Source organism: Delphinus delphis, chromosome 17 (assembly GCF_949987515.2).
Source record: "Delphinus delphis chromosome 17, mDelDel1.2, whole genome shotgun sequence".
In the NCBI taxonomy this organism is placed as follows: Eukaryota; Metazoa; Chordata; class Mammalia; order Artiodactyla; family Delphinidae; genus Delphinus; species Delphinus delphis.
In genome coordinates, this window is record NC_082699.1 from 21,962,164 (window position 1) to 21,986,957 (window position 24,794).

At 37.7% G+C, this 24,794-nt stretch overlaps 1 protein-coding gene across 2 annotated transcripts in view; it reads left to right on the top strand.

Moving 5' to 3' along the window:
* The first annotated feature begins 9,055 nt into the window (after positions 1–9,055).
* PKIA (cAMP-dependent protein kinase inhibitor alpha) overlaps positions 9,056–24,794 on the top strand; it is a 95,783-nt gene continuing 80,044 nt past the window's right edge. For both annotated transcript variants that reach the window (XM_059994796.1, XM_059994798.1), the window contains exon 1: positions 9,056–9,199. The gene's annotated coding sequence lies outside the window, so the exon portion shown is untranslated. The remainder of the gene's footprint in view (positions 9,200–24,794) is intronic.

A 24,794-nucleotide genomic window follows, 5' to 3' on the forward strand; every position in this document is an offset into this window, starting at 1 on the left:
AGGGAAAGTCAGATTCATTGTTGTTCACACCGTCCTAAGAATGGACTTTCTCATAACTTGTATAATTCTGTATGTAGCAGGTGAAGATGAATCAATGGCAGGTTTTCCTTTATTTATATTTATATAATCTTAAACTAATTTAAGAAAAGCCATCTCATCCTTCTGAGTTAAGTTACAAACATTAAGCATTTTAATATTTAAATAAGAGTGAGACTAGCTTTCTTCACAATTCTGTGTTCTCATTTTATTTTATTTTATTTTATTTTTGCGGTACGCGGGCCTCTCACTGTTGTGGCCTCCCCCGTTGCGGAGCACAGGCTCCGGACGCGCAGGCTCAGAGGCCATGGCTCACGGGCCCAGCTGCTCCGCGGCACGTGGGACCCTCCCAAACCAAGGCACGAACCCGTGTCCCCTGCATCGGCAGGCGTACCCCCAACCACTGCGCCACCAGGGAAGCCCTGTGTTCTCATATTTTAAAAGGATGTCAAAATTTAAACTTTTTTGACTCTCATCTTCTTCCAGATTCAGTTAAATTGTGGTTCTTAACATAATCTGAAACTAATGGAAGAAGGTTAAACATCTAGTGATTTCAACCTCTTTTGGTCAGCCTCAACATTTCCTTCAAAAATAATTCCCATTGACCACAATATCTATACTTTCAGTCTATTTTTCCCTAATAAACACAAGAAAAAGTTCATGGTGACAGTTCCAGATTCATCCATGAGGGGGCAAACATGTCTCATACACACAATGAAGGGAAAACTAGTAATAAACTAGTTACGCTGGGAAAAAAATGGACATGGTGTCAATAGCAAGATTTGGCCCATATTAGAAAGAAAACAGTGATACATATCTGTCTGAACATAATATGTTTGTTTAATTTTTACATTTTATTCCTATTTTCAGTGCCAGAGGAAGAACACCTGAAGGATGGAGCTAGGTGTAATAGACAAACTAATGTCTCTTTAGAGAAAAGAAAAACACTTGAAAACATTGCAAGCTCTCTTAAACTTATTTCTAGTCTAACAACTTTAAAATTAAAAGTAGTCTTGTAAAATGCATTTCTGAAAGGCTTTATCAAAAATGCATACCTCACCTCAGATAATGTCACTGAATTAAGGATCAAGAAATTACAGACAGGAATTCAGCTGAAAGAAACATGGATAATTCCTGTGTAACAGAGTGAAATGTGGAGTTTCTAGCTGTGTTTGCTCTTACCATACCATTATCAGTCAAGATTTTCAGTTTTGTGTTCCAACATACAGTTAAAATCAAGCGTAGTGCTCAAGGCATAATTCCTCAGTTCTCTGCTTACCCTGATTAGAGCCCATGGTCTGTCATTAGAATCACTCTTTTGCATAGACACTGTGAAGTCCCTTGGCCCTCACTCTCAGTCATATTGGCAGTGCAAAATGCCAGCCCTAGTGAAATAGAACTTATGCCAATTCAGCATCTGGGCCAAACAACTAAACATGGCTGGAGAAAAACATGAGCAACCTTTCTAATTTGCCTCATTTAAATTCATAATCATTTTACCCCATGTGAACTCTTAGTACTTACTAGAAAACTGATCGCTTAATCAATTCTCTTTTCTTCTGTCCTAGAGAACAATTTCATAACTGCCCTTTCTTTACATCTATAACATGTCTTCCTCTAAATTCTCAGCTGCTTCCTATTTCACTGAGAATACAGGAGGGATCAAAACAGAATATCCGTGAACTCCAAACACCAAGTCTGCCATCCTACCTGGATCTATCTGAAACCACATGTTCTGGCTTCCATCTTCCTTTGGCAGAAGAAATGTTTGTCCTCTGTTCTAAGGCCGAACCCTCTACTCTGCACTGGATACCTCCCTTCTTGCCTATCAGGGATTTCTCTTCTACTGTGTCACCTCTTCCCTGTATCTTCCATTATTTGCTCTCTACCAGATGCTTTCATTAGCATGCAGAGATCTAATACATCCCATCTTAAAGGGAAAAATTCTTTCTTTCTTCCCATATCCAATTCTAATCATTGCCCCATTGCTCTGCTCCTCTTTATAGCAAAACTACTCAAAAAATATAGCTCTACTTAGTGTTTCATTTCCTTATCTCCCACTTACCTATTTTTGTCCTCTCCACTACATAGAAACTATTCTTCTTAAGGTTATTAGTGATATCTATTATATGTTGCCAAGTCCTATATTAAATTATCAGTTCTCATCTTAATCTACCAGTAGGATTAATAATAACTCCCTCTTCCTTCTAACACCTACCACTTGGCTCATGAGACAATTCCTCTCATGTCCCTGCTCACTTCTTATATCCTTTGCCGAATCCTCTAGATAATGGAGTGTCTCCTGGCTCAGTCCTTCAACGTCATGTATTCTCTGCCTACACCTACTTATAAAGTGATTTCATCTTTAAATCTAAAGACTTTAAATACCATGATTATTTACCGATTTTCATCTACAGCCATGATAATCACTTGCTGTCGAATTTCAGCCTAGTATATCCAGTTGTCTACTTCATATGTCCACATATGCCATCACAAATTTAGTATGTCCAAAAACAAATTCTTAATCCTCTAAAGTTCTCTCTTGACCATCGCCTAAAAGACCCTAAAGGATTTTTCGCTAACCTAGCTTTCTAACCTTATCTTCTAACAATTTCCCCTTTGATCATTTCACTACAAACAAACCTCCTAATCTCTGGAACACATAAAGTATAAGCCCACCCACCTGCATACACCAAGCCTCTTTTTCAGTGTATTCATACGCTTTGCTCCCACACTTTCAAATCTCTGCTCAGATGTTCCCTGACCACCCTATATACTTGCCCTAAACCTTGCATCATTACACTGCTCCTTCATGGTCCCTCCACTAACTAACATGCTATATTTATGTATTTATGGTGGTCTCCTTCCACTGGAACATAAGATCCATAAAGAAGAGATTTACTTGTTCACTCCTAGAGCCTAGTGCTCTAGTGCCTAGAACAGCAGCACATATTAGACACTCCATCAATATCTGCTGAATGGATGAACATCAACTTGCCTGATGACCAAACACAGTTCACTGAAACTTACTTTTTAATCAAATTTAAATTTCCTCTTCTTATTAGCTTAAATTTGATTTGAAAAGTTGAATATTCATTTTTATTAAAAAAATGAATAATTATAGAGACACAATTCTTTATAACTACTATTTAATAATCTATTCATTACAATACAAAAGCTTTATTCAAAGTATACCTTTCTCCAGAAGGGATATTTTGGTTTTCTTAGATTCTTTAAAAATTTAAGGTTAAAAAATTTAAAGAGCAATGCCTAAGTACATTGTTTTATTTCATGACTCTCACATGATGATTTTTTTTAAAAAGGGTTTATTTGAGAATTACTTACACCACACTATTGAATGTATCATATGCCATTTCCAAGCATCTCACTTAAGTAAACATACATTTCGCAATTAAATCTAGACTTCCAATTACAGAATACTACCTGTATTATATAGATCTGGTATTACATGTCAATTCCTTACCAGTAGAAACAAGGTGAATTCTTAGCAATGTCTAAAGAAACAGTTACTGTTCTGTTTGTAGTCATTTCCCTTCTTCCATTTTCCTATTTCTGTTACAGATATTCAATATCAATCTTCAAATGAGTGATCATTTTCTTGTACTCTTGTATCTGTGCTTTCATATTAATGCAGGAAATTTTTAGTCCAGCTATAATTACTTGAACGCAATTCTATTTCTATTACTATAGCTTTGCCATCCCTGGACTACATTTGTGCATATTTCACATGATATACTTTCTGGCCTCATTGAAAGGGTAGATGTTTATCATAAAATTTTAAGATTTCTGTAGAGTATGATTAATCAACCTAAGCTGAGCAGACCACACACACACACACACACACACACACACACACACACACAAAGGTACTATTGTTATAGAAATTCTCCTCCTACCCTTCTCATAAATCAAAATTATGTAAAACAATATTGATTGTCATGCAGTGAGTGCCCAATTCTTTCCTAGTAAACTAAGTTCCCAGCTTTAGGCAGACCCCTATGTAGTAAAGAGGGCAGGAGACCTGGCAGTCAGTGGATGACAGATGCCTGGGCCAAATCACCCTGACAACTCCTCTCCATAATAAATCTGAGAAGCTAATCTCTGCTAAATTGTTAATGGCTGCTAATCAGATACTGGATACATGGTTACCCCTCCTGATAGTATATTTGCATTTAAATGAGTCCTTTCTGGAAGGACTCCTTAACCCAAAGGAGTGGTTCTAATGCTGACAGCTTCAGGCGCCGAGGGCCTCTGGCTCAGGTTTTCATATTGTCCTTTGCGGAGACACATGATATCATGAGGCCATTTGATCTCTAATTCCAGAAAATCAGAAAGGAATTGCTGCGGACCTCAAAGTCCTGATCCGAAGATTGTTTTTTAAAAAAGGGTTGTTCAACGAAAAGTCATAGATTAAAAAAACTGATCTATTTCACCTCACCCTAGCCACTGTTCATTAAATTAAATCATCTGACATACTCGTGTAGGTCAAGTTCCAAGCAGATAGATTCAAACCGTACATGTTGATGTAAGACATTTCTCAGTTCACTTTTTGTCTTTCTATTTCCCCTTGTCTCTCGCCATGGTATAGTATCTGAAGCAGTTAATTCCTGCCATTTAATATCTTTAATCTTTGTTTTTTCCCAAGCACCATCAACACTGATTGTCTTCCATGAGTAAAAAGCACCTGGCAAGAGTACTTTCATGGATGAAGGAGCCTGAATTATCATGAGAAACTATCTATACCTCCAGTGAGTCTGGCTTCACAGAGTGAAAACTATACAAGGAAGGACAATCCAATATGTTATGTAACTGTCCCAAATCGCCACACTTAATCCTCACTGTCTCAAACAAATTGAAAGAAAAGATTGAACATCTACTTTCACTCTTAAGGACAAGCCTATGTAATAGCCATTGTTCTCCTTATTTCAAAAATGAGACAGAGTCAGGCTGTGAATGGAAGGATCCAATCCCCAGTCTGTTCAACTACAAAACCCCTGACCTTCAGGGTCATCTTGTCTTTTTCTCATCCTCCGTCAACCTTATATGGACTTTTACCTCCAACACTGATACCTAGCAAATCCTTCCACTAAATTATAAATTATTAACCATAAGGTTTAGCATGTTCTCTCTTCCAAGGTATTTAGAACTTTAAAGGAGAAAGAAGCCTGCTCAAGTGGGCAAAGCTAACACTTATCAAGCATGAGCTCCCAACATTTGCACCAGACAATTTCACATCATCTCATTATAAACTGACAGTAATCTTTGTGAGGTTGAGATCCTAACCTTTTTACTGTGGATCCCTTTGACAATATGGAGTAGCCCATTTAAATAGTCTTAAAATAACACTTTTAAATTCATAAAATAGAATACATAGAATCTCAAAAGGAACTAGTTACTATGTTTTAAATGCAGTCATTAGAATATTTTAAAAACCAAATTTGTGATATAGAAACGAATGGGTATTTAAACTCATTAAATAACAAGATATAACAGAGACTCTATTAACAACTATACTTAAAAATAGTGATGTTGGGGTGATGGGTTAACAATTCTGATACATGTGTACTGAAATTGAACAATTAAATAAATAGATGGTGGATGGTGGTAGCCACATTTCTCAATATTGAAGTATGAATTTACAGATAAACAAGAGGAGAAAGCTAAAATAATCTCAGCATTAACAGATTATAGTTGCAGACATCAGTATACACTCAGTTCAATATAGATATAGATACTTATATATAGAAATATTTACTGATATGTGTATATACATGGGTTAGTATACATATATATTTCTTTGTTCTCTCAGTTAAGAGAGCCTAATCAAATAATACCCCATTAGCAACAGCACATCTAGAGCCCAGATCTTTCTATTACTACTCTCCAATAAAAGGAGAGTTTCTATTACTACTCTCCAATAAAAGGAATCAGGGATCCTCAGAGAAATGACTGATTCTAGGACTGGGGCAGGAAATACACAAATTGAGCCTGGAGCATCTTGTGGTACCAGAAAGTCAGGAAGTGTTAAACACACACACAAACATGCATGCTAAACACATATACACACAGATACACACACACACACAAACTCACACACCCCAAAGGGAGTATGTCAAAGGAGCACAGGCACCAAAAGCAAAAGCTCCCAATGGCCAAAGCTGGAACAATTCAAACAACAAGATAAAGTAGTATTGGATTATAACGCAAAGGAAAAATAGATATCCATGAGTCTATACTGATATAAATAAATATCAATAATTGAATAAATTAATATTTAGGGGAAAATAGACAATTCTGTGCAGAAGAATTCCAAATACTTTATGTACATACTCTGTCCTCAAGGAGGTGGAGCATAACTCTCCACTCTTTGGGTTTGTGCTTCACATAGTGACTTCCTTCCAACAGGTGTAGTGTGGAAGGGGTGGAGGAGTAACTTTACAGTGGAGAAATCTGAGACACTACCTTAGCCAGGTTATCAAGGTCAACATCAACAGTCAAATCACGTTGACAGCATGTACCCTTGATCTGATGTTATAAAAAAGGCACTTTATCTGGTTGTCCTCCCAATAAACCATAATCCCAGTCTTACCATGAGAAAAGCATTGGACAGATTACATTAGTGAGGTATGCTACAAAACACTTGATCACTGCTCCTCAAAACTGTCAAGGTCAGGGCTTCCCTGGTGGCGCAGTGGTTGAGAGTCCACCTGCTGATGCAGGGGACACGGGTTCGAGCCCTGGCCTGGGAAGATCCCACATTCCAGGGAGCAACTAAGCACATGTGCCACAACTACTGAGCTTGCGCTCTACAGCCCGTGAGCCACAACTACTGAGCCCATGTGCCGCAACTACGGAGACCCACGCACCTACAGCCTGTGCTCCACAATGAGAAAGGCCACTGCAATGAGAGGCCCGCGCACTGCAACGAAGAGTAACCCCCGCTCTCCACAACTAGAGTAAGCCCGCGCGCAGCAATGAACACCCAACACAGCCAAAAATAAATAAATAAAATAAATAAATTTAAAGAAAAACTGTCAAGGTTATCAAAAACAAGAAAAGCCTGAGAAACTACCACAGCCCAGAGGAGCCTAAGGGGGCCTGATAACTAAATGTAATGTGGTGTCCTGGATGGAAGCCTGAAATGGAATTAAGGACACTAGGCAAAAGCCAAGGAAATCTGAATAAAGTACAGACTTTGGTTAATATTATTGTATTAATATTGGCTCATTAATTGTAAAAAAGGTACCACACTAGTGTACGGTGTCAATAATAGAGGAAATTGGGAATGAGATATATAAGAACTCTGTATTATCCCCTTAATTTTTCTGTATATCTAAAACCATTCTAAAATATATATAGTCTATTAGATAAAACAAAAAAAGTAATGATGATTTGATTGTAACATCAGAGTAGTGATACTTTGAGGTATCTATAAAAACTGCCTTAGGAAATTGTCTGTGACATCTGCTGGTGATATAGTCACAGGTACGCCTAATATTATTGTGGTTTGTTGTCTGCATTTAGATTTAAAGGAAATGCTAAATACTAAATTCCAGTTAGAGGTTAGTGAAATTAAAGATATAATATTCCCATCCAGATTCCACATACACTTTGATACATATTAAGAATCCCCTGCTCTTTGGTGAGGTCTAATTTTATGAAAGTGAAACTCAGAGAGATGAGTTAGGTTGTTCCAGCTTTTAAAAAGCCCGCATTCTAGGGTCAAGAATTCTTACTGAGCCTTGTTGAAACTATTTGCTACACTACCTCCTAATTTTGGAACTGCTAAACAGAGAGTTGGGAACTCTTCCTAGATTAAAAGTACTGCCTTGGCCTTGTGCAATTATACTGTTTAGGTTGCTGGACAAATCCAAGGATAAAACTGGCCTGGACCTAGTGATGGGCAATTCCAAAAGCAAGCTGAATGTGAGAAGTTCACTCACAGAGAACCCTAGTGTCAAAGAGCCTCTCTACTTGGGAATGGCTCAACCCCGGTTCAGCTGTAAAGAGAGCACATCCTTGGCCTTTTTTCCCCCTTAAGTCCGGAAACTGATGATCTGGTCAGCTTAGGAGAGGGAGGGAGGGAGGAAGATGAGAGAGAGTGAGAAACCTGTTAATAGCCGGTGCCAATTTAAAGAGAGAAGGAAAGGGCTTATTATATACGTATATGCTAATATTATTCCTAAAGCCAATTCTGATAAATCCTTCGGGAAAGAAAGAGATGCAGCCATCTGTTAATGTGGCTTCAGCTTCTTTGTTTCCAAATGTTACAGCTGTCACCAGACCAGCCATTCCACTTGGGGTGGGGCCAGGGGGTTAGAGGGGGAACATCTGTCCACTAAGGACACCACTAAACAGCAACAAAATCTTGGGGCGACCCCTCTCTCTTTCCTCGAGTGCTTTCGCTAGCCGGTCCTACTTCCCCACTCCTTTGGGAGTTTCCTGTTCCATTACGTAGGCAAGAGGGCGAGAGGTCCCAGCTTTCATAATTGTGAGTGGTTTGGCTGGGTGTGTACGTGCGAGTAACTGTGTGTGTGTGTGCGCGTGTGTTGGGGGAAAGTGGAGCTTGCTACAAGGGGCTTAGAAAAACTAGTCGCCAATTTAAAATATTTTCGGAGTGTTTGAATGATATTTTAAAAGCTAATCCCACTCTCAAATTCAGCGAAATGAACAATACAGATAAGGAAGATGAAGAGGGTGGAAAACCCACACAGCGGAATGGAGCTGTCCATGCCGCGGGAGTGACAGGGGAGCGCTCAGAGGAAAGGAGCTCTGCAGAGAAAGTCACTCTGGCTCTTCTCTCTCGGTCCACCAGCCGGCGACGCTTCTTCTGTAAAAGCATTCCTAGAAAATAACCCTACAACCGGGAAGGGTAGCGATCATTGAGCGCAGTTTCCAGGAGCCGGTCCCCGCAGCCGGGAGAGGTCCCTCTCCCCCCGCGGCTGGCGCGGAATGTGGCGATCCGGCCCGGCGCGGGGGATGACTTCATGCGGCCGGAGCTCGGCGGCGGGAGCAGCTGCTGCAGCTGGCAGGTGGGGTGGGGGCCGGCCGAGCTGACCACGCACAGACCCGGCGCGGCGGCACTGCGGCCCCGGGGCAGCCGGCGCCGGGGACATGCGCTGATTCGATCCCTCCGGAGAAGGTAAGCAGCCCGGCTATTCTTAGCCTCGGCTACACTGCGCGGTGCTTTCTGCTTGGTTAGTAATGGGTTTTGTAATACAGAGGGAAGACGGGGAATATCCCTGCCGCCTTCTGCAATGGGAAAAGGAGCAACAACTGGAATTGAAATGTTAATCAGCCAAGTGCTCGAGATTATTGGAGGAGCGGTGTTACTGGGCAAACAAAGAAGGCGGTCAGCCTCTGTAATCTTAAAATAATCAACCATTGCTATGCCACACTCGCTTAGATATTGAAGAGGATTCAGAATGTAAAATAATTTGAGTTGCACTTTTACGTTGCTACGTTCAACCTTCGCTTGGTTAATTTCTGGTTTGCGAGCAGCAGGTTCTTGTCAGCAGCCTGGAGAAGTAATCGGAAATCTTCCCTCTCCTTTTGCCTTCCTCAGTCTTCTCCCTTTCCAGTTAGAATGGGTCTGCACGTTTCAACGTCAAACACCCACTTCAATACTGAACCTTTAGAAAGAATCTCAAATTCGAGGAGAAACTTACCTCCTGGAGTTCAGCAGCACTTGTCCCCACTTCTCCCTTCATTTACCATCTTCTCTTGTCAATCATTTCATTGATTTCTCCCCCCACCCCGGGGATGCTGTGCCCATTAACAAGCCAGCTCTTGTCAGCTCCTGTCCACCACCTCTGTTCCGTGACTGATTTTTCAAGGACCCAGAAAGGGCATTGCCTTATACCACGTTTGGACTATTATCTATGTCCTTCCCCAAAATGCATGGCATGAAAAATCCTTTAAGCCCAGTACCAACATGGTTTCCGATAACTCCCTTCATTGTAGTCACTGCAGCTACCAGATGGGTTTCGAGGACAGCAGAATCAGTTGGGGTGTGAGAAAGAGGGATATACCTACATATTTTGCTCCATGTGCATAAGAATAGGTGGAAGTAGAAATGCGAATGTCAGTCTATCCCGTTTTTCTGGAAGCTTTTTTAGTCCAGCTAGGTTGTGAGACACCTAGCTGGGTCGGGTATGGGGCAAGTCCTCCTGCAAAAGCAAGCAGTGTGTTTGTCCTAGGATTCCCCCAATAACCTCAAAAGAGTTTCCAGAGAGGCTTTTCCCACAGACAGTCAGAAAGCCAGGGGAGGTGGCCAAGGTAAACCTCAGGTTATTTGGGCATCCTCAAGTTAGTCTCCCCTTTTAGGGGTTCTGACCTAGGATTTCCCCACAAATGCCTTGCTGCTGAGCTCAAGTGCCCATTCTTGTTGCCCATCTAGGTATGTACAATTGAATGATATTCTGTGAAATGGTGAAGATTGCTATGGTGGGGATTGCAAATGTGCCACTTCACCAACAGAGAACAGTTGCAATAAGCCAGACTGTGTGGTGTCTGTGTGCCAATATTCCATTTAAAAAGAGATTTGTTATCTTTAAATCTGAAATTAAAGAGACAGTTTGACTCAAAAGGCCATGGGTTTTATTTTAACAAATCAAAATAGGAGATCAATGAAAAAGAGGGCCAGGGTTTATAGCTAACCTTCTCACCTTCTTTTTTAAATATTGCTTTTAGAACAAGATACTGGTTCTGAAAAATCATGTTACTTCTATTATATATCATTATTGTTTTTCTGATTACAAATTCTCTATTTATAAATACACTTTGGAAAGATTTGAGTTGGTTTCTTTGTCTCTATCTTCAGTATATGAGGCAGAAGGAGTGGAGGGGGGTGGGCAAATCCCTCTCCAAATGGCCCACTCAAAGAACTGTTCCCCGGACCATGCAAACCTCTGGACCAAGATTTTTTTGGCTTGCTGTTATTATTATCTTTAAATGTGGTTTGGGTTTGAAATATTAAATTTTCAGTGTTGTAAAATTTTGACTCAGGCACACCAACTAGAAGAGAGAACAAAGAACAAGAATAGCAAAACTATTTTCCACCTTTCTTACCTAATTGTAAAATATTTAATTATATGAATAATTATTCTGAATAAGAAGTGAAAAACATATTAAAATAATAATTCATTTTTAAGAAAGTAGCCCAAGGTTTATGAAATACAGGTTAGTGCAATTGATCTTAAGTACAGTAAAAATTTCTGTAATTTTAAAAGGTGTTTTTATGTTGAGTATTAGTACATGAAAATATGCTAATGATGGTTAGAAATTGAAATGTCTGTTACTTGGTTTCTGAAGAAACAGAATTCTTTGGCAAGAAATGGGTCAGGATTAGGGGACTGGAGCCACCAAAGCTGGCATCATACCTGCCAGTGATTTTATAGGTGGGATGAATGCATTAAGTTATGGATTAGGGTTGGAGAAACCTTCTGGGGAAGAAAGAAAACAAGATAGAAAATATAATTTGTTATTTTAGTGCAACTAAGATAATTAAATTTAAGGTATTTCTGAATTTGGACTTCGTTTTATTTAAACAATTTCTGAGGAAAGTTTCTAAATTCAAAGCCCTAGGTAGAAATAGTTGTATGATTTCCTAACTGAAACTGATTTTTGACTGTATTTCCTTTTTTAAAAACGTTTCCCAGAGAAAGGAAAAATTAATTGCCCCGTGTTAAGGAGGAGTAATACCGAATAGAAGGATGTACGCTATTAGATGCTAAATGAACTGTAGGAACTATTTTGTAGATTTGACAAAATAGAATTGAAATCTATCTGTTGCTTTCCAATCACATAAAAAAAACATTTAGTCTGGTGGGTGGACAGTGTTATCAGTCATTTAAGACTTGAGTACTGATTTAGGATTCAAAGTTGCCCTCTACTTACAAAAGGCATTTTCTGGTGCTGCATTACTGCCATTAGCTACAATTGAAACAGACTTATCCTGAGATTTTGAAAAACAGAAAAAGAAATAGTAGGATTAATAAGGTTTTGCCTCCACTGAGAATGGGTAGAAAAAGTGCTGTTTTGAAAGTTATCAATGGCCTCTTAATTGCCAGATTTCTGCGCTGTTTCAACCTGTTCTTTCGGTCTTTATTTTTAAGTTCTCTTCTAAGTTCTTTTTTTAAAATTTTACTGCTTAGTGTTTTATTCACTAAAATAGCATTTTTAATTGAAGTATAGTTGATGTGTAATATTATATAAGTTACAGGTGTAAAATATAGTGACACAATTTTTAAAGGTTATAGTCATATACTCCATTTATAGTTATTATAAAATATGGGCTATATTTTCTGTGCTATGCAATATATCCTTATAGCTCATTTTATAATAATAGTTTGTACCTCCTAATCTCCTATCCCCATATTTTTCTTTTTTTTAAATTAAATACTTGTGTTCAAAAGTACTATTAATAAATAATATATAAAGAGATATCTCTTTATCTAGTTTCTCACTAATCCCCTTAAATTGCCTCATGACCAGCCTAGAACAAGTGATATTTATTTGTAGTTTGTGCCTCATGATATCACGACTATATGTCTTCATTTGTTCCTTTCACTCACCCTGCTACACGTTGAAACCTTGCTCACATCATACACTGCCTCTTCCATGAACCCTTCCCCATACCCACCTTCTTTCTCATTTCAGATGTGTTTCTCCCTTGTCTAAATTCCTATGGCACTTTCTGTTTTGGTATGTCCTTTAGTTTGAACATGATTTGCTGTTCTAAAATAACCCTAGAGAGCAGAGTCTTTGACTAACAACTTTTTATTACCTGCAACTCATAATACAGTGCCTAGCTATGTATATGCAAAGTAGATGTTCAGCAATTTGATTTTAGTGAAGAAATTAGCTATTATTTTCCAGGGGTGTATACCCACCTACTCTAATATCCAAGTTAGGCTCTAAATAATGTGTGCAAGTACATTTTAGTTTAAAATCCCTATATAATAATATAGTGAAAGTACATTCAAACAGTTATATTCAACAGAAGTTATTGTGAGCTTACATGCCCTTAAGTGGATATTGGCTCATCCGCATCAAACAGCATAGTAAGCGTTACAAAACAAAACTTTAAAGAAGACATTGTACCAGCTTTCAGTATGCTTTCATTCTACTGAAAATAAGTAAGCAGGGGAAGATGTCTTGCATAAATAAGTACTAGTTTTAAAGCACTCTGCGAGGTACTTTCATCTATGGTATATAATTTCATCCTTCTACTATATGCTAATTTTACACTGAGACTCAGATATCTTACCTAAATGGCAGAGATTCTTTCCACATTAACATGCTGTTCTTTGAAGTGTTAACGAGTGAAGGAAAACTATAAAAACATAATCAGAGTAGTTTAAAATTGTTTTGTGAAAAGGCTTTCCAGTGCTTTTTAAACTTTTGGGTCATAACATCCCCTTTAATAATTCAATAAAGGCTATGCATCCACTCCCCAAGTACATACACAACACACACACATAGAATTTTGCCTGTAATTGCAGGTGATTACGGACCTAATAAAGCCCTCCTTTGCAAATGCTTTAAGGACATCTACACTGGGCACAGTTTTTCTTTTTCCTTGTTCTATGCTTAATATTTATTTTTGTACCTATTAAAATTAAACAAATTGTTATGTTATAGATTGAGATATAAACCTAAGCAGCTTCGTACTTTACAACTTTACTTTTTGCATTTTTGTATTCTGTCCTTCTCTCTCACACAAACATAGAAATTTATATAAATGAGATCAAATAATACTTTTTTGTGAAGAGAATGCTTAGAATTTATTCTTAATGATTTTTCTATATATCACACGTCAGTGTTAGTTATAGTCATCGTGTTGTACATTATGTCCATAGTATGTATTTATCTTACAATTGGAAGCTTGTACCTTTGACCATCTTCCTCCAATTTCCCCTCCGCTGACCCTCTGTCTCCTGTAACCACAGGTCTGATCTCTTTTTCTATGATTGTTTTCTCTTTTTTTTAGGTTCCACATATAAGTGAGATCATATAGTTTTGTCTTTCTTTCTCTGACTTATTTAACTTAGCATAAAGCCTTCAAGGTCCATTTCTGTTGTCTCAAATGGTAGCATTTCTTTGTTTTCTTATAGATGAATAATATTTCAGTGTGTGTGTGTACATACATATGATATGTATATATCTATAAATATATAAAACAACCTCTTTACCCATTTGTCCATCAATGGGCACTTAGGTTGTTTCCATGTCTTGGCTATTATAAATAATGCTGCTATGAACATGGGGGTGCAGATATCTTTTTGAGTTAGTGTTTTCATTTTCTTTGGGTATATTCCCAGAATTGGAGTTGCTAGATATATGTAGTTCTAGTCTTAATCTTTGAGGATCCTCCATACTGTTTTCCATACTGGCTTTACCAATTTATAATCCCACCAACAGCACAAGGGTTCCTTTTTCTCCACTGACTGTTGGAGAATAGGATGACTATTCTAACAGGTGTGAGGTAATATCTCAGTGTGGTTTTAATGTGCATTTCCCTGATGACTAGTGGTATTGAGCATCTTTTCATGTACCTGTTGGCTTTTTGTGTGTCTTCTTTGGAGAAATGTCTATTCAGGTCCTTTGCTCATTTTTTAATTGGGTAATTTTTTTTTTTTGCTATTTATTTGTATGAATTTTTAATTTATTTTGGACATTAACCCTTATCAGATATATGGTTTACAAATATTTTTTTCCCATTCTATAGTTTGTCTTTTCAATCACTTTGTTGATTTTTTTTTGGTTTTTGTTTTTCTTTGCTGTGCAGAAGCTTTTTAGTTTGATGTAGTTCCATTTGTTTATTTTTTATTTTGTCGTTTGTGTTTTCAGTGTCATATCCAAAAAGTCATTACCAAACCCATGTAATGAGCTTTATTCCTATGTTTTCTTCTGGCAGTTGCATAGTTTCAGGTCTTACATTTGAGTCTTTAATCCAATTCAAGTTAGTTTTGTGAGTGGTATAAGATATTGGTCCAATTTCATTCTTTTACATGTGAATATCCAATTATCCCAGGGTTCCCTTGTATGTAACTTCTCTCTTTTCTCTTGCTGGTCTTAAAATTCTTTCTTTGTTTTTGACTTTTGACGATTTAATTGCAATGTGTCTCAGTGTAGCCCTATTTGAGTTCAACCTATTTGGGCTTGATTGGGCTTCACGGATCTGGATGTCCATTTCTCATCCTAGGTTTGGGAAGGTTTCATCCATTATTGCTTTAAATATACTTTCTTCCCCTTTCTCTCTCTCTTTTCTTCTTCTGGAATTCCCATAACATGAACATTGTTTAGTTTATTGTGTCCCATAATTTCCATAGGCTTTCTTCACTCTTTTTATTCTTTTCCTTTTTGTTCCTTTCACTGGGTAATTTCTAATGTCCTGTCCTCCAGTTTGCTGATTCTTTCTTCTGCATGGTCGAATCCACCTTTGAAACTTTCTATTGAATTCTTCAGTTCAGTTATTGTATTTTTAAAATCTAGTGTTCCTGTTTTTTTGATGTTGCTATTTCCTTGTCAAACTTCTTGTCTTGTTCATGCATTGTTTTCCTAATTTCACTTAGTTGTCTGTGCTTTCTTGTAGTTCACTAAACTTCCTTAGGAGGATTATTCTGAATTCTTTGACAGTTCACAGATCTTCATTTTTTTAAGGTCAGTTATTGGAGTTTTATGACTTTCCTTTGGTGGTGTCATATTTGCCTAATTTTTGTGATCCTTGATTCCTTACATTGGTATCCGCATATTTGAGTAATTGGGCTCTTCCTCCAGACTTTACTGGGTATTATATTCAGTAGTAGTAGTAGATAGGGCTAGGAATTAGTTTCGTGGCAGAGAATCAGAGCCTGTATAGGACCTGGCTCTGGACAGGACCCAGAGCCTGTATAGTTCATTGTTTGGGAACCCAAATCAGGCCAGAGTGTGCACTTAATTCCCTGGTCAGGTGAGGACACTGGTTTTGCCCTGCAGATGGGGGAGGCCACAGGCTGTGCTGTCTGTTCAAGTGCCACTGTATCTAGGGCTGTTTAATGGCTGTACAACTTCCCATGCTCTCTGGTTAGGTTCCCCAGTTGGACATGCTGAAGGCTGTATTCAGTGATGAGTAGGGCTATGAATTAGATTTCCTGCCTGGGTGCAGCAGGAGAAGCAGCTCTAAAGCCAGTAAAGCTCTTTGTTGTCTTAACTCAAGCTGATCCACACCCTACGTTCTGTGTCTGAACAAGGCCACTGGCTTTGCTTTGCAGACTATCAGCTCTGCCTACCCTTCTCTAGGCTTGAGCACTGCTGGGCCGCACAGTTTCTAGGAGTTGTCACCAATCCTTCTAGTCAGATGGGCCACAGCACATCCACAGCAGATGGGATGGGGCTAGTCCCAGTTCCTTTGCCTGGGTGGGATGAGGACGGGCCACTGCAGGCTACTCTTAATTTCTCAAACAGGCTCCCCAGTTGGGAGGAGCTGGGAGCTACTCTCAGCCTTGGATATGAATTAATCTCTCTGCCTGTGCATGATACAGGATCCCTCCACACCTGGTACTGGCTCTTTTTTGTACCAGAGCCAGTGATGAGCTCTGGCTGCCTGCCTCTTGGCTGGAGCGGCTGGAGCACGACTGGGCCAAATAGCTTCCAGGATTTATTGCCAGCCCTTTTGGTCAGATGGCCAGAAGACACTCTCCACAGTGGGTGGGCTGTGACTCTGCTCTTTCCCTGTGTATGGGCAAACCAGGCTCAAGGGCCAGATGCGTATCAGGTGGATCTGTACCCTGCTGAGTTCCCTGGTTGTAGTGCCCCACCAACCTGGCTCTGTAGATAAGCAAAGATGCCAGTTGTGATCACTACTTGGGCACTGCAAGTATGAATTCCATCTGTCACAATCCATGTGCTGGCTGTTGCATGCCCCTTCCCCCTTCATCACAGTCCAACTTTTAGTGGTCAAACCCTGCAGATTCCCCTGCAATCCCAGTGGAGCAGATTAGAGCAGTGGCTCCCACAAAGCAACCCCAATGCTAGTGGTGGTGCTTGCTGTCCCCCAGTTCTCTTCTCCTACTGGAGGAACCAGAGGTTCATGGGAGACCTCACCCATGGTGCTCCACTGGCCTGGGGGAGGGGCAATGTGGTCAACGTGTAGCTCCTTCTCTCACCCTTCTAATGCAGTCTGTCTTGGTCTCTGTAGTACACGGGGGTGCTTCAGCCTCACCTCTATGTTCTAGGATCCTCTCAAATAGTGTCCTGTTTCCAAATAATTGTTAGTTGTTCCTCCTCGGGGGAGCGCGGAGCCAGGAATGACCTTGGTGATGTCACCCCACTCTGTGCTTACTTTGACAATATGTGTGTCCTTTATAGCCCAGACATTTCTGGTACTTGAAATGAGGTTGTCCTTTTATTGTTCTCCCTGCTTTAGGACCTAAAATGGGAGCTCTTCATTAGCACTGGCACAAAGGCTGCTGAGATGACTAGGAAGCAAGTGCCAAGGAGAAGAGTGAATCAAAGAATCTTGATTCATTGATTTCCTTGATTCAAGGAATCCCAGAAGGAGCTCTAAACGTTACACATTCCAAATGATTTATTCAGGTTTTTCCAATCAAAACCATTTTTACAAAAAAGAAACAGTTCTCAGACTTAGAGTACTATACTGCCAAGTATGTAGAAGAACATTGCCAGCAGTTGAGTGGTGTGGTCTACTTTGAAATATATTCAGTTTTCTTAGGATGGACATATGTCTACTTCAAAGTTACTATTTCTTTCTAGTAATGCTGTCTACAGTAATATATTTGCTTTTGCCAAGTTAAGAAAACAATGACATCCCTCCCAGGTTCTAAAACAATTACCAGCATAAAAATACATTAAATTTTTTAGCTGATACTTAAGGAAACCAGTACTAGCTAGCATTCCTACTGATGCTAGTATTCAAAGAGAGGCATGACAAAACCATTAATCTAGAAAAAACCAGGTTGGAAAGATGGAGAGAAAGAACTCAAGATGACTACTTAAGCTGTTGCTTTCTTTACATGTCCCCAAATATGATAATAACCATATAAGCTCCTAAAATAAGTGCAATTTTATGCAAACTTCATAATACGCCTAGTATGAGGTAAATTTTTACTTTATTTTATAGTATATTTTTATTTTGGTAAAATGTCCCATAATGTAAAATTTACCATTTTAACCATTTTTAAGTGTATCATTTATTGGTATTAAGTACATTCACAATGTTGAGCAACCATTACCATTATCCATTTTAAGACCTTTCTTATTATCCCAAACAGAAACTGTACTCACTAAACAATAACCCCTTATTTCTCCCCTCCCCTTAGCCTCTGGTTAACTCTATTCTATTTTCTGGGTTTATAATTTACCTATTCTAACTACCTCATATAAGTGGAATCATACAATATTTGTCCTTTTGTGTCTGGTTTCTTTCACTTAACATAAAGTTTTCAAAGTCCATCCATGTTATAGCATGTATCAGCATTTCATTCCTTTTTAAAGGCATACAATGTATAGTGATTTTTAGTTGCAAAACACTTTTAGTACATTGTGTTTCTATTATATTAATGATATCTAGCATATATCACTACCATATTACCTTTAGTAGATGCCCAGTAATGTGTACTATGAGTGAGCCATAATTTCAATTCAGCCAAAACCCACTGATAAACATTTATTAAGTTCCAAACAGTTTTATGATTTCAAGAAATGTGGTAATGGACATAGAGGTTCATGTCTTTATGTGCTGGAGCTTTTACTTTTGACGGAAGAATTCTTGGAGTGGCATGGAATGGTATTGTTGGGTCAGAGATTATGCAGAAACATTTATAATTTGAATACATACATTGACTATAAAAACCATAAACTTCTTCAACAGATAGTATTCCTGTATTTTATGTAACCATTTATAACTATCTTAAAAATGAATGCAAGTAATATAAGGGAATCTATTTAATGTGATTTGAGCAAGGAAACATTCTCACTTTTTTCATTTCTAGTTCATGGAAGAAAATTCCTATACACAAGTATTGAAATATTTCAAGTCTCTGGATCACACATTTCATCATTTCAAAAATATTACAGAGTACATCACGGATGTCAGTCAAGTCTTGTAACAACAGTGTAGAAAACTAGTAACATTTATAGCTAGTTTTTTTTAAGCTTCAGCAGTGGATCATTTCTATCCAGCCTAATCTGAAATTTTAATTAGATTAATTTTTAAAATAAAAAAGATTAATTTTTAATCTAAAACTATTTTAGTTCATATTTATGTACCTGCATTATGATAAATATTTTATTTTGTTGTTTTTTTTAATCTTAGTTTCTCTTTAGAGTATGTTTTAAAATTTATTTTGAAACAGAATAATTAAAGCCCAAAGATGAGAATGTCTCATTTAAGCTAAACTAAAGAAAGTTGGAATAGCTGAAGTATGAACACAATTGGCAAAACTTTTCCCTACCCTCCTTAGAAGAAGACTGTTTTGATTTGCATGGTCCAAGAAAGGAGAAACAGATAACTTGCTGGGGATTGCAACCTGCTTTACTTAAGTTAGACATTAACAGGCTAAAAGGGCAAGGATGAAGCAACATGTTTATAACATAGTTTTGAAAAGCTACTTAAAGGTGAAGGGCTGCAATAACACAGACAGACACACCCTAGACCTTTCACAACAATATTTTAAGGTATGCCTTTTCTTTGGTTGATAGGGATGGAGGGACCTATTAATAAACATTTCTCCTATTTACTTTTGTCTTTATTGCTGTCTAATCAAACCCTCATTAAAAAACAGACATAAAACAAATAAGCATTCTGACTTTTGCCTGAATAAGCAGCAACAAGCTCACATCTTAAACAATGGACTGCAATGGCTATGAGACTGAGGATCCTTGGTCATTGCAACAGTAGCAGCAGCACAACCTGCTTTGTTCCTTCTGTTGTATACCGCAGAATCTGAGTAAATAGAGAGAAGTCAATGATACCTTTAGTGCCATTTCTTACACTCCTCTCCATGATCTTTCACACTCAGGTTCTCTGGTAATCTCAATGTAGTGAAAAACAACCAGGATGCTAATACCCTCTATCCATTGACAAAACTTAATGCTTCTGAGACTTGCAGAAATAATGTTGAATCTGAATTGGTGGTACCCAATAGAGTCACTAAGAATAATCCGTCAGACTCACCAAATCCAAATTCAGATTTAAAGGCCATCAAATTTTAAAGATTACAAAGATTTTAAGATTTCAATATTTGTTATATATGGTCATATGTAAAAATTTAGAAAAGTAAAATTATATGTATAGGTTTTTAATTATAAGCTATATTCACTGGAGAATTAATGCATTTTTAAAAGGATTCATTCTGAAAAGATTACATTAGCACTTTTTTTAAACCACTACCCTCAAAAATAAATTGTGACAAATCATTGTTCATCCAAGTTTATCTCTCATCTCAAGGAAGTGAGTTGTTCTTGGGGAAATTGCTTTCATCTAATTTGTGCTTTCCTGCAGTGGATCAAGCTGAAATGAAATGGGGCTGACTTTCTTAACTATTATTACGCGCCCACATTTACCAGAATTACCTAATGATCAGTACCGAAGTGTTTTATAATAAATAAATATGTATGTACTGAGAGTCTCCACTGATAAAAGTTAGTTGAGAAATGGCTGGTGATCCTGTAGAAGAGATATCTAGATTATATTTCTTACATCATCTCCATATTAGAAAGCAATCCAGGATTGCAAAGCAAGGCATGAGACAGTAGCATTTGGTGTATTTTATAAATGTTTAGATTTCTAGGGAGCTTATTGGTATCATATATTATGGTAAGCACGCAAATGTAAACTGTTACTTTAAAATAGTAAAATATCAAGAACATAAAAATTTCTGCAACTTAAATGGTCAGTTTGGTATTTGGCTTTATTATAGGCATTTGCAAGATATTTATTAAACAACCAAATGAACCAATATCATTTAATTTTGAAAACTGCCTTCCTAATACAAAAGAATTGGTATTCTACACAAGTTCCTTGTGATTATTTTTGTAGGTGTGGTGGGAATGAATTATGGATGGCACTACCCTTTCTTGTCTGAGGTTTTGGTAAGGTGGAAATTAGAGGTGACGGACCTTAAAGTTTGAGCAGTTCAAGACACTCAACCAGTAAGTCAGAAAGAGAAAGACAAATACCGTATGCTAACACATATATATGGAATCTAAGAAAAAAAAAATGTCATGACGAACCTAGGGGTAAGACGGGAATAAAGACCTATTAGAGAATGGACTTGAGGATATGGGGAGGGGGAAGGGTAAGCTGGGACAAAGTGAGAGAGTGGCATGGACATATATACACTACCAAATGTAAAATAGCTAGTGGGAAGCAGCCGCACAGCACAAGGAGATCAGCTCGGTGCTTTGTGACCAACTAGAGGGGTGGGATAGGGAGGGTGGGAAGGAGGGAGACGCAAGAGGGAAGAGATATGGGAACATATGTATATGTATAACTGATTCACTTTGTTATAAAGCAGAACCTAACACACTGTTTTAAATAAATAATAAATAAATAAAATAAAAAAGAAATTTTGGCAATTAAAAGAAAAAAAAGACACTCACCAAGCACAGTCCATTTACCCAGGACAAGAAAACATATGACATTACTCTTCTTTTTTCAACCACAATGGATTTGAACCTTTAGAAAATTGAAAATGCAAGATACAGATTTTATTTATTTTTTAAAGTAATTTATTTATTTATTTATTTCTGGCGGCATTCGTTCTTTGTTGCTGTGCATGGGCTTTGTCTAGTTGCAGGGAGCGGGGGCTACTGTTCGTTGTGGCGTGCGGGCTTCTCATTGCAGTGGCTTCTCTTTTTTGCAGAGCACGGGCTCTAGGGCATGCCGGCTTCAGTTGTTGCGGCACAGGGGCTCAGTAGTTGTGGCTCACGGGCTGTAGAGCGCAGGCTCAGTAGTTGTGGCACATGGGCTTAGTTGTTTTGCGGCATGTGGGATCTTCCCAGACCAGGGTTCAAACTCGTGTCTCCTGCATTGGCAGGCGGATTCTTAACCACTGCACCACCAGGGAAGCCCAAGATACAGATTTTAATAAGAAAATATTAGTCAACAGTTCTTTTATCTCTATGTCTTTTTCTATCTCATTGATTGTGAAGAATACAATCATAGAGAAAGCAAACTCTACATCAGTTGAAAATTTTTTCCACCTGCATGCATGTTATAGTGGATGTGTAACATCTTCACACGGTTTGTGAAATCACTATTTCACCACAAAAATTAAATATGACACTAAAATGATCTGACACTAATTAGTCCATTGAATAAGGGGAGGAGGATTGGCATCTTGGTCATCGTTTAGAAGAAAAAATAATCATTAACCTGTTAGACAAAATACTTGTCTTTAAATTATACCTTAATAAATATAATAGAAAATTAAATAAAATGGCAGTACAGTGTTATGAAAGGAAAGCAATTGGGTTGATCTCAAAATGAGTGAATACAAAAATCAATGTTTTTTGTTTAGTTTGTTAATAATTTTATTCTTAGAGCTCTCAGGCAGCTAGCTTTTGGTCATTTTTAAGATCAATCAAAAAGTTCTAAACATTATTTTTAAGGTATGCAGATCACTAGGCCCTCCTCCCCTCCTTTCTCTCTTTCTTTTAATTTTTAAATTTATTTTGGGGAGTTTTGGCTACCATTTATGTTCTAATCATGTTTTTCAGGAAGTGAATTTGAACTTTGAACCTTACCTAGTTTGAATCCTACCTCTATTGTTTTCTATCTCTATGACTTAGGGTAAGTTACTTAACCACTGTGAATTGTTTCTGGATATTTAAAACAGGAAAATCACAGGGTTGTTGCGAAGATGAAAGAAGATAACATAAAAGGGAACTTACTGCAGTGTTTGAGACATAGTAAGGGTTAGTAAATATTTCCAATTTTTATCTTTCTAATTCTCGTGAGCAGTTTACAATGAGATCTCATTACCACAGATTTTCCCTAAAATTATGAACCTTTTCCTACACCTCTCCATTTTAAACCAAACCTTGAAATGACTGAACCTCAGAGGAAGACGTCTCAATACAGATAATCCCAGTAGCAGGAGAGGTTGAAGCTACCACAATGCGAAGTTGTCAGGCTCTGATCTGGCAGTAGCTGTGGGAATTAGTCTTAGCTTCTATTTTTAACTCTGCAAGGAGTTGATTGGATGACCTGGGAAAACTCAGTTGGCATCTTATTTTCTTTCTGAATTGTACCATTTGTCTAATCACTCTTTTCACTGACTCATTATCAGAAATGATATAAAGGTTGTTGAATAAGGGTGTTGATTTCAGAAGTAATGTTATAGAAAATGGGAATTGTTCCCTTTCTTAAAAGCAGTAGTTGACAATTTTATTTTATTTTTTTCTGATACAGTGTTGAAGTTCCTGGGAGAGGGCAACTTTAATTTATAAAGAGTTGTTAACATTCACTTCCTCTAACAAAAGCCTTTAAAGGTAATACTACTAATTATCTGCCTTGTACCCCAATCTTTTTTTTTTAATATGTAACTGTTGAAGTTTTTTAATGTTAATCAATATCATTAAGTTGTCCAAAAAGGAAAATTAATCTGTTACTCCATTGTACATCATACACAAAGGAATCTTCTTGGTATATATCTTTCTATTTTACTGAATCTCAATGAATTTAGAGAGTACATGTAAGAATTTTAATATTCAGAGTCTTATTCATAAATGTGCACTACTGAGTAGATACAACCACTAGCAACACCTTTAAACTGAAATCAAAAATAGAGCCTCAATTAACGTGAAAACTTTAGTACCAGAAACACCTGCCTATAAAAACTGCACTGTTAGTACACAGACGAGCTTTAGTATGATAACAATTTTGTTGGGCTTAAAAAGCACATAATTTTACATTTTTTTCTTATTTGACTTTTTATCATTATGTGGACAATTTAGGTCTAAGGAAACAAGTACAAAAACTGCCTAAAGCCTTCCATTTAATATGTAAGCCATAGTTGTCCACAAGAGAGAATTTTGTGGTGATCAACAACTCTAGCCAAATAGGCAATAATTTATTTCAGTTGGTAGAGTCTAATCATGTGTAACTATGCACTTTTCAGTAAAAAGTGTAAAACATTTTTAGTGGTAAGTTTGTCCTAAATTTCCAAATCAATATTTTTAATCCCTGTTTGAATACTGAATTCATTAGCTATTCACCAAAGGCTTGAGGCATAGATTTTGGGCATAATCCGCTTCTAAGATGAAACGTAGCAAACAGTCTAAATTCCTGTTTTAAATATACATGTGCATACACGTATACACATATATTGTACAAAAATTTATATACAGACATTCCCCGAATTACAATGGTTCGACTTACCGATTTTTCAACTTTACCATGGTGCAAATGTGATACTCGTTTAGTAGAAACTATAGTTTGAATTTTTTCAAAGTATACTTCGAATTTAGAGTAGAAACTATACTTTTCCCAGACTACTGATATGCAGCATGATGCTTTCTTGTGATGCTGGGCAGCAGCAGCAAGCCACGCCTCCCACTCAGCGACTGGATCACAACTGACACGTTTAACAACCGTTCTGGTTTTCACTTTCTGTACAGTATTCAATAAAACAAATGAGATAGTCAACAGATTATTATAAAATAGGCTTTGTGTTAGATGATTTTGCCCAACTTTAGGCTAATGTGAGTGTTCTGAGCACCTTTAATGT